At 40.9% G+C, this 11,143-nt stretch overlaps 1 long non-coding RNA gene across 2 annotated transcripts in view; it reads right to left on the reverse strand.

Moving 5' to 3' along the window:
• Positions 1-7,579: 7,579 nt before the first annotated feature.
• LOC104993643 overlaps positions 7,580-11,143 on the reverse strand; it is a 5,669-nt gene continuing 2,105 nt past the window's right edge. The window contains exons 3-4 of one of the 2 annotated variants that reach the window (XR_825851.1): positions 10,399-10,479; positions 7,580-7,708 (exon numbers count right to left, since the gene is read on the reverse strand). This is a non-coding gene — a long non-coding RNA (uncharacterized LOC104993643). The remainder of the gene's footprint in view (positions 7,709-10,398; positions 10,480-11,143) is intronic. The other variant, XR_825852.1, reaches the window with a different exon arrangement.

An 11,143-nucleotide genomic window follows, 5' to 3' on the forward strand; every position in this document is an offset into this window, starting at 1 on the left:
AAATACAGACACAAAGGTAGGAAACAAATGCATGGATAACAAGAGGGAAAGGAGTTGGGTAGGAGGAACGAGGAGACTGGGACTGACTCAGATACAGTGCGCTCCTGACAGGATCTATAGAACAGACAAGCGATGGGACCACATGCATGGTACAGGGAGCTTTACTTAAGCTCTGTGGTGGCCTGAATTGGAAGGAAGTCCAAAAAGGAAGGGGATATATGTCTATGTATGGCTGATTCATTTTTCTCTGCAGTAGAAGCCAACACAACATTTTAAAGCAACTACACTCCAAGAAAAAGTAATTAATAAAAAAATAAAATAAAAATATTTAGGACTAAATTTAACAAATGAAGTATAAAGGCTATACTCTGAAAACTACAAAGCACTGTTGAAAGATAGTAACAAATATCTAAATGAATGAATATCCTATGTTAATGGGTCAGAAGCTTTAAAACGAAGATGGCAATACTCTTCCCCAGTTAGTCTACAGGCTCAACGCCATTCCTATCAAAATTCCAGCTGGCTGTTTGAAAAGCCGACAGACTGATCATAAAATTCAGGTGGAAATTCAAGGGAGGCAGAATAACCAGAACAATCTTGAAAAACATCCCCAATTTCAAAACTTACTAGAAAGATAGCCTTGTGTGCTGCAGTCCATGGGGTCGCAGAGTCAGACATGACTGAGCGACTGATTAGAAAGATGCAGTAATCAAGACTTTACGGTACTGGAATAAAAGTAGACATATAGATTAGTGGAACAGAATTGAGGGTCCATAAATATTGCCTTATTTGGTAAGAAATATTATTCTCATATTCCTCAATTCATTTTGGTCAAGGAGACCTTGACCAAATCTAAGTAGGAAAGAACAATCTTTTCAACAAATGGTGCTGGGAAAAGTAGATATTCACAGGCAAAAAAAAAGAAAAGAATTTGGATCTCTACCTCATACCATACACAAAAAGTAACTACAAATCAAGCACAGAGACAGATATAAACGCTGAAACTATAAAACTCTTATAAGAAAACAGAGGTAAATCTCTGTGACCATAGATTATACAGTGGTTTCTTAGACCTGACACCCAAAGCCTAAGCAATCAAAGAAAAAAAATAGACTTTGTCAAAATAAAAATTCTGTGCTTTAAAGGATACTACCAAATGAAAAGACAAACCCACAGGATGGAAGAACATATTTGCAAATCATATTATTTGATTAGGTTCTAGTAATCCTAATCTTTATTATAAATAAAGAATAGTTACAATTCAACCACAAAAAGACAAATAATCCAATTTAAAAATGGACAAATGGACATTTCTTCACAAAAGATATACAGATGGCCAACAAGTACATAAAAAGATGTTGAACATCGTTAGTCATCAGGAAAATGCAAATCAAAACCAAAATGACACATCACTTTACACTCACTCGAATGACTATAATCAGAAAAAAGCACAATAAAGAGTGTTGGTGAGGATGCAAAGAAATTGGAACCTTTCTACTTTGCTTCTGGAAATGTAAAATGGTACAGCCACTTTGGAAAACAACCTGATTCTCAAAAAGTTAAACAAAGTTACCATACAACCAGGCATTTCCACCGCTAGATGTATACCCAAGAGGCTTGGAAACATGTTCACACAAACCTTGTACACAAATATTCATAGCATCATTATTCATAATAGCCAAAAAGTGGATACAACCCAAATGCCATCAATTGATGATTGGATAAACAAAATTTGGTATATATACACAACGGAATATTATCCATCCGTGTAAAATGAAGAACTAATATATGTTAAAATATGGATCAACCTAGAAAAATATTATACTTAGTGAAATAAACTAAGATGGAAAGGTCTATAGTTTACTATACAGATGGCTTATAGATGTAATTAGATGATTCCATTTATGTAATAATGTCCAGAATAGACAAATACACAGAGACTGAGAGATCAGCGGTTTCCGGGAGTTGTGGAAGGGAAGTTTCCAGGAGGTGAAGAGTGACTGCTAAATGTTACGGGGTTTCAGTTTGGGATGATAAAAATGTTTGGGAAATACATAATGGAAATGATTGCACAATGTTGTGAATATACTAAAAACCACTGAACTACATATTTGGAAAGGGTGAATTTTTATGGTACGAGATTTATATTTCTATTAGAGAAAGAGACTCAGTCGTTACATCCAACCAAACAATGTAAAGAAAACTTTGTAATTAAATTCACCATCTTTCAACCAAGTAGCATAATACTATTAAAAAAAAAAAAACATGAAAAGTCAGTGCATTGATACTTACAGTTACCTGGGGCAGTTTCCTTCCTGGCTAGATTCATTTTTCCACGACTTCTAAAATAAGGACTAAATTTCAAAGACTATGAGATTCACTATCCCTTTATAACACTTCCAATTTAGGAGTGCCTGATAGTACACATTATCTTGCTTACTAAATTCTTTAAGATTCAACAGTTTTTGGTTAAGAACATTATCTGCAGGGTAGGCCAGCAGACTAGACACAGAAGGAAGAGATGAAGTCCAAGTCTGAAGGCGGTCTCCTGGCAGAATCTCCTCTTCTTCTTCTAGGGAGGTCAGTCTTTTTCTATTAAGACAGTCAACTGATGAGATAAGGCCCACTCACATGATAGAGGATGATCTGTTTCACTTAGAGTCTATCTGTTTCAAAGTGAAGCTCATCCAAAAGAGAGAGAGGAATACCTTCACAAAAACATCTAGAACAACATTTGACCAAGTAACTGGGAACTGTGGCCTAGCCAAACTGACACACGAAATTAACCATCATGGGCATGAAATGGTAAATGCAGAGCTAGACTCCTAATCTAGAAGTCTGAGTTCACCTTCAACTATTTCTCAGCAAGGGACTTTGCCTCTCTTAACCTCAATATCTTTAATATAAAATGTAGAGGAATACTAGTGAGAAAATAAGGGCATTTGGGGGCCAATCTGACCCACCCTACCTTTTTCCCCCATTAAACTATCTATCACATGCCAGTGAGTACCCTCTAACTAATATCAAGACATCAGGGGGCCTATCATTGATTTAAAATACACAATATTTGCTCTGTTCTAAACTGCTGTGGGATATGTCGAAAAAAAATCTGCTAATACCTCCAGGTAGCCTAAATTTCGAAGAATAGTTTACATGTATGTAGGCATATGTGCATGTATTTATGTATTCTGGTTGCAAGGCCAAGGCACAACTACAAAAATATAAGAAACAGATATTCAATTAAAAACTCAATAATAGATAAATGATAATTGAATATATGGTTCTTCCACATTGAATTCTGTGTCAGTGACACCCTCAAAGCTTGTGCAACATAGTGGTACTGTGTCTCTGCAAATCCTTTCCTCTCCACTAACCCCAAAAGAAAAAAAAAATTAAAATACACTTTCATTTTTGCCTCCCTCCTGTGCACCACGGGACCCCAACTATAGAAGCTTCATCTAAATCCCTAACAGTGTCTCCCCTAAACTCCATATTACTAACTTGGCTCTCTACCTCATCAAAACATAATGAATCCATTTGCGGCTTATTCTTGCAGTTTCTTGTTACCAGAGATGTAAACCGGGCATCTTATTATCAAGATTCAACTATTTCTAATAACCACTATACATCAACCAATATGCTAGAAAACTTCATATTTATTAATGAGAATAAATGCTCAAACTCACCAGGTCCCTTTTTTCTTTTATTTCAGGTGGGCTCTTTTAAAAATCTTTATTGACTTTGTTACAATATTGCTTCTGCTTTATGTTTGGGGGGTGGGGGGAGCAGTTGGCCCCAAGGCACAGTGGGATCCTAGCTCTGACCAGAGATCGAACCCCACAGCCCCTGCTTTGGAAGGAAGTCTCAACCACAGGACCACCAGGAAAGTCCCTCATCAGGGCCCTTAACAGTCTTTGAAACACTTGGTCTTACACCTACTCAGTCCTTTATTCTATTCTCCAAAAGGTTACTCCTCACATTCCCCACCTCTGTTAACCTCAATACCTCATTCCTACTCACAGGGGCTAACCTCTTAACTTCCTATGAGAAACCATTCCTGATCTACAGTGGCATCCTACATTATTTAGTTTCAGCTCATTTCAGGCAAAGAGGTGTATTTTATGCTCATCAAAGCTACCTTCCCATCTCCTTCCACCTCCTCTGGGGAACTCCTGTTTCTCATATTTTTAACATCTTTAATTTTTCCTCAAAACATAAGCATGCTTAAGCAATTCTAACCCTTAAAAGCAAACCAAAAAGAAACCAGTTTCCTACCAAGGAGTAATTTCAAAAACTTCCACTTAGGGCCAAAATTGAGTTCCAGTGTTAAGACTCACCCTTCCATCTGGAGCAACCACAAAACAGGCAAAAGAGATGAAACAATGCTTCTCCAAACATTGGACAGGAGGCAGTAAAGGACAGTGGACCCTAAGAGATGGGAAACAAGGAAAGGCCTATAATCATTGCCGTTGCCCCAGATCTTGCCATCACAGATGTTTCCAAAGTGAGCAGCAGAAAGGGAGAACCCAGGCAGACCCCTGAGTGGAGAAGCCAGAGCCAAGATAGTGGGGAGAACGAGGCAGCTAGAATCCACCCAACAGAAGACCAGAGAGAAGGCAGGGGCCCAGAGGGTGAACTCCAGAGATCTGCAGGAGGTCCCCCTGGAGTTTTCAGTGGAGCAGCACAAGCACAGGAGGAAACTACCAGAGGGTGAAGGAACTCTCACCAAAAAAGATTAAAGGGAACAGAGTCAGGTAGGGATACAGGGCCAGGAATAACACATGCTCCAGCCAGACTGGAAAGCCTCCATTATGCTCAGGGCTTCGGGCTGAGTGCTCAGAAGAGTCTTCCCTCAGTATGGGGAAGAATTAACTTAGAATGAGCACCGTTGATTCCTTCTACCGAGCCATCTGAATAGCAAGACTGAAAAGGATTACACTATTTCCAAGTAACTGCATCCCAGAACGAATATTGATAGTATTTATAAGAATACATAGATATCCAGCACCAACAGGCAAAATTCACAATGTCTGCTGCCCTCCAAACAAAAGGCACCAAAGCATGCAAAGAAGCAGGAAAAAGCGACCCACAATTAAGAGAGAAAAAAAAAAAAAAAAATGAAACTGATTCAGTCACAGAGCCAGTAGGCTAGCTGGGCTTGCTTTCTTTGTTTCCTTGGTGGTTGCACTCACTAAGGTGGACCTCCATCCTAATTTAGGTAGTGACCCACACCAGTCCCCCTCCTCACAGGGGACAATGATGTTCCCCCTTTCTGCAAAGGAACTCAACTCCTGGATGCTCTTGCCTGGAGGATCTGCCAGGAGCTCCAACTGCACTCAACATTCAGTTTCTGTTCTACTCCTGGTCCACAGGGGTATTTTTCTTGCTCTTGAACCTGGCTGCGCCTTTCGAGTTTCCTATTTTTACACTTTAACTCATTGCCATGTGCTTGGAGCACAAGGGCAGCTTCAAAACGTGACTTTACCATACCACCTCAACTGGAAGTCCCCACCCATTATTTCCTGAAACCCCTCCCTTGCTTTCAAAACCAGTAATCTTGGTTTTCCTCTCACCTCTCTGATGATGGCCTTACTTTCTCTGAATCCCCTGCTCTGCTCACCCATTAAATGTGTGGGCCTTTCAGGGCTCCATTCTCCCCTTACACTATGATAAAGGTTTAATGTGAGGCTTTATAGATCTATGACCCTCTGAAATTTTATAAAAATTCTGAATTTTTTTCAATCAGGAAAAAAAATTCTTGATACTATTTAAAGCCAGATTTCATTTTTATAAGGAGAAATTTCATTGCTGGGATGTTTATAATAAACATAATTCTTCAATTATTTAGAATTAACACTCAGATTGTGGCAACTACATTATGAGTAAACTGACATATAAGCTACATTCAAAAACAGAAAATAGTTTCCATAAATCCATTCAGGTAATCAGAAATGTAATTGGATCTCTGTAAGTACTGATAGTGGGGCAGAGCACACAGGAGTAAATTGAGTTGGTTAAGTGAAGGGCAAATAATGGTTTGAGTATGTCTTCCAGTAATTACGGGTGAAGATTAGATCGGGTTCCTGTGTTTTTCAATGTTTTCAATGATCAAATACTTAGGTACTGTCTGTTACAGACAGGGGGAATACCCAGATGAACAAGGCACAGTCTCTGTCATCACTGAGTTGACAATTTAGTCTTTTTGTTTTCTTATTAATTTTAATTCTGCTACTCTCCTCTCTAAAGGAAGTTGCCTAAATGTGGCAATTTAAGAAGAAATAGGGACAGAGTGATGAAACAGGCATGAAGATTCCTTATCTACTTCTGTTTCCAACATCCTCAAGGAGTTCGTCTTTGAAACTTAAAGAGGGCAGCGTTTTCCCCCTGCTAACTGGCTCATTATCCTTGCTAATTGGGCAGAGCAGCACAAATAATCCAAAGGACAAAACATTCAGGAAAAGTGCGCACATTGCCCCAAACACCTCCCTTTCCTCTGATCCCTATGGGAGCTCATTTTAGAATTGGAGGTGAGAGGGACTTAGGGCCAGGGAGACAAAGTTTGTATGTAAATAAGCCAGGCTCCCTTTTACAGAAGACTTTAAGGGACTGGTTGACAAAGTGCACAGGATCCCTGCTCTCTGACACCACGAAGTATCTATTACAGGACAACTTCCTCTGGCGCCAGGCGGCATTTAGTTTTCACTTGATGTTCAATAGGGGATGAGACGCTGAGGGGAAGGGGGTAGAGGGTAGAGGGCTGCTAACATGAGGGTGACACAGAGCAGGGCTCACAACTGAGAGAAGGGGGTAGGACAAAGATGAGTCCCTAGGAAAGAGAATGAAGACAGCAATGTAATAACTGACCTTGTACAATGTTCTGCACTTTCCAGGGAAGCTTACACATGGGTTTGCAGTTCCCCTCACCGCCACCTGGTTGGTGGGCTATACACAGAGAAAGAGCTCCAAGGCAGCCAGCAAGTGTCCCAAGGCCACTGAGGTGATAAGCAGAGATCTCCTAATGTCCACAGCAGAGGGGCCTCTTTCCAGTACATGCCACATGGCAGGATGTCATCTTCTTTTAGGTTAACTCCACAGTTAAATCCAAGGCTTGGGGCAACATACCAGAGACCCTCTACGTTTCAAGGGATGTTTTGGAAATGTAGCATTGTCACAGTTTCAAAGTATTGCCAATAAAAATCAACAGTAAAAGAAAAACTTCTTAGAGACTCAGCTTCTAAGAATGGAAGGCTGTCACAAAGAGTTTTTAAAAAATAAGACTTCTGTCAGACCCATGAATCACAGCGCAGACCAACTTGTGCCTCAGGATCCTCCAAATAAGTGAAGTCCAGGGATTCTGCAGACAAACCTCCAGGGGCCAAGCCATTGCCATGTGTTTCCTCCTGAGAGCTGGGCTGGCTGCTTAACTCTGCTAATGGAGAATTCAAAGTCGTTTGCAGGAATTTGTTGTTGTTCAGTAGCCAAGTCCTGTCCTACTCTCAGCGACCCCATGGACTGTAGCCTACCAGGCTCCTCTGTCCATGGGATTATCCAGGCAAAAATACTGGAGTGGGTTGCCATTCTCTCCTCCAGAGGACACCTTCTCAACCCAGGGATGGAACCTGCCTCTCCTGCTTGGCAGGCAGGTTCTTTACAGCCAAGCCATCTGGAAAGTCCATCTGTAGGAGGCCCGCAGCTTTCTAGTCCTAACCTGGAGTTTGTAGAAATATTGGTTAGTGCCCACACGTATAGCTTTTAAAAAAATCTATTTCAAAGTCACCTGCATTTTAGTTATCAAGACAAATTACTGAGGACTTTTTTTTTTTTCTTCTGTCCTAAATGGCAGAGAAAATCAGGTCTCTGGGTCTGATCACATTCCCTATTTCCTTTTTCATTCTTAACTCCAGTTTTTCCACCTTCAGACTCCGAAAACCTGACCTGCCCAGGCCCAGCCTCTCTAAAGGGCTAAGGTCTCACGGAACTCCACAGAGGCAAAAATCTAGCAGCAAATCTTGGATAAATAACTGGCGGAGGACCGATTGCCTTCGGAACAACAGAAGACTCAACTCACAGGCCCCACAGTTCCCACAGGCACCTGACCACGTGGCCGTCAGGGTCCATGTGAGGAGCGTTCCTTTCCTTCCGGGTCAGGGAGCGTGGGAACACGCTGGATGAGCCCAATCAGCTCCCCGGCTTCGCGAGACAAAGAAACATGGCAACGCTATGCTCCCCACGTGACTGTCCCGCCCCACCGTGTAACCGTATACCACATGACCTGTGCTCAAAGTGACTTGCACACTGCCAGACCCTGAGCCTCCCACGCGTGGACGTCGTACTTTGTATCCAGGGATGTTCTGAAAAGACCAAGGAACTGGGCATCCAGAGCCCTGGCATCCGCTGTCTGTGGGGTGACCCAAACTACCTGCGGAACGGATGCCTCCATGTAACTTTTCCCCGTGAGAAGCGCTGCGGAAATTCAAACCCACCAGAAGCCCAAAACCACCGGAAGCGTTTCTCCCCGTGTTCTGGGGTTGGACCTATTAGATGGGGTAGGGTACACGTGGAGGGTGCAGGCGAGATGACAGGAGTTAGTGAGAGCAGACGTGCTTCCCACATTATGGTGCTTTTCCCCACGAGAATGTGCCTTCCGAGTGGGCGGGAGTCGGGCTCACCAACACCTGCCACAGCAAACACTAGACACTCAATGCACAATTGCATCGTTAATCCTCGAATTATCCAAGAGAAATATAATGCGAGCCACATCTGTAAATCCCAATGTCTAGTAGCCACATTATAAAAATACAAAGCCATGGAAAATTATTTTTAATAATATACTTCCTTTAACCCAATATATCAAAACATTATCATTGTTTGACGTATAGTTTTTAAAATATTAGATATTTTACATCTTTTCTTCACATTGTCTTCAATCTCCAGTGTGTATTTTACAATACTGGACATGACTAGCCACATTCCAAGTACTCAGTTGCCTCATGTGGCTGGTGACATCAATAATATTAGCCAGTGTTGGTCTAGACTCTTATTTTTCTAGATCAAAGAAACAGGCAATTTGTTCAGCCAACAGGACAACCCAGAACATCAAGAGTATCTGGGGAGACACCACCAGGAAAATCATATGGGAAATGCATTCCCATTTCTTAAGCACCTACTTTGTACATGCTTTGACTTGGTGTCCAAGAGTATAGACACAGTCCCTACTCTCCCTAAACTCTCAACTATTTGATCTGCACAGCCTCAAACTTCTTCCTCCAGCACTTACTTTGGAGTGATGTGGCATTAAATGCCCTTGGTACCTACTTCGGGGGTGGAAAGGGTGGGTGTGTGGCATTAAATGGCCTTTCCTGTGGTCTGTGACCTCATTCTTTCTTTTTAGAAAACCAGAGTCTGCAAATTTTATATTTCAGCAAATTAAGCACTAAGTGTTACACTTAGTGTGTTGCTTCCCCACAATTTCATTTAACCCTTTCAGTAACTGATTTAGGAGTTTTATTTACATTTATTTAGCAGTTTTCAAATAGGGCAAGGGAGACTGGGAGAATTGCTGTGGCTTTATGGGGAGAAAACGTGGGGAAAGAAAGTCTCTAATGTAGTCCCATCAGTTTCTCTCAGTGAGGTCTTTTCTGAGGCCTGGGGGAAATGTCAGGTAATAGGACCACGCACTTGAACCACAGAAGCCTGCAGTTAAAGAAAAGAAACCTCTGGTGCTGCCTGAAACCCAGAACAAGCCCTTGCTTACAAACCCTGGGTCAGTTCTGGACCCTGACACTTATTAGATGTGTGATGTTGGGCATCACACAATTCATAGTAATAAAAATAACTAGCATTTATTGATTTTTTTTCTCATGCATCAGGCTGTGGCCCAGGCAATTACTCATAGACTCCCCCTTCCTCACAACAAGATAGATATTTCATATTATATATCAGTAATCTGGGCCTTGAAAAAAAAATTGCCAAAGGTCATACAGTTAATAAGCAGGAGAGCTGGGATTATTAATGTTTTAACCATTATTAAATGTATTTAATGTTTGATAATGTAACTTTAACCCACCTCCCACTGCATACTTAAAAAAACATCTTAAAAGAATTTCAAAATCATCAATATATGCCATAGAAACCTGTATATTTGTGTTACAAATCTCAAAGGTTATTAGCATGGGCAAATAGGAATTGTTTTCAGTGTGCTTGTTTTTAAAATACAAAAGTAAAGGTTTCATTTTTTTATTTGCAGTGTATGGGGACTTGCTGAAACAATCAAAACAACTGGTTTTTCAAAACAGATGTTATATTAGCACTGTTCAGCTTATGAGGTTTTTGTAATCACTGAGAGAGAAGGAAAAGTAAAAGCATTTTGAAAGTATAATATCAGATGTCATTACAAACCTGTTAAAGCAAACTGCAGTTATATACTAACATGCAGTGTATATGAAGATACATTTCTTAATCTTCATTAGGAGTCTGCGACTTGAAAAAAAAAGAGTGAAAGAATAAAAATATAATTAGAAAGAAATGGAGGGAAAGGGAAAATGAAAACAAAATAATGGGAAAATAGAGGAAATGGCTATATGTCTTGAAAGAGATCAGAGGGAGTAAGGGAAAAAGAAGGATGGGAAGGATGGAAGAAAAGAAAGTAGGAAGGAAGGGGGAAAAAAAAAAACAGGAAAGAGCTAGTTTTAAAACAACAACAACAACAACATGAATCGTTGGGGTCAGGCAGTTTCTTCAAGAAAAAGAAACTGGCCATGACCTGCTTGGCGTTGAGGCTGGGTACAGTTTTTGTGACTGTTTAGAGAAAATCTAGCGGTCTCCCTGCCATTAATCTTTTCCAAAGAAAGACTTTGTTCTGCACCTGTATAAACAATCCCGTTTTTTAAAACCTATATGCCTGCCTCTAATGTATGAGGCTCTGTATTTATACTGATAGCTTCAGGTCATCAATAGGCGGTGCAAAAAGCGGCCTGAGATCTTCCCTTTACATCTTTTTTGCTCCCCTTTCCCTGCCACCCTCCCTTCTCTCTCCTCTCCCCAACCGCCCCTCCTTCCCCTCCTTCTCCCAGCACCTAGAGTCAAGTTCAAGTTCAAGCAGCGGTCCAGGAAAGATTTCTAGCTCTGTCAAGTACTCCTTGAC

Source organism: Bison bison, unplaced genomic scaffold (assembly GCF_000754665.1).
Source record: "Bison bison bison isolate TAMUID 2011002044 unplaced genomic scaffold, Bison_UMD1.0 scf7180017864241, whole genome shotgun sequence".
NCBI lineage: Eukaryota > Metazoa > Chordata > Mammalia > Artiodactyla > Bovidae > Bison > Bison bison.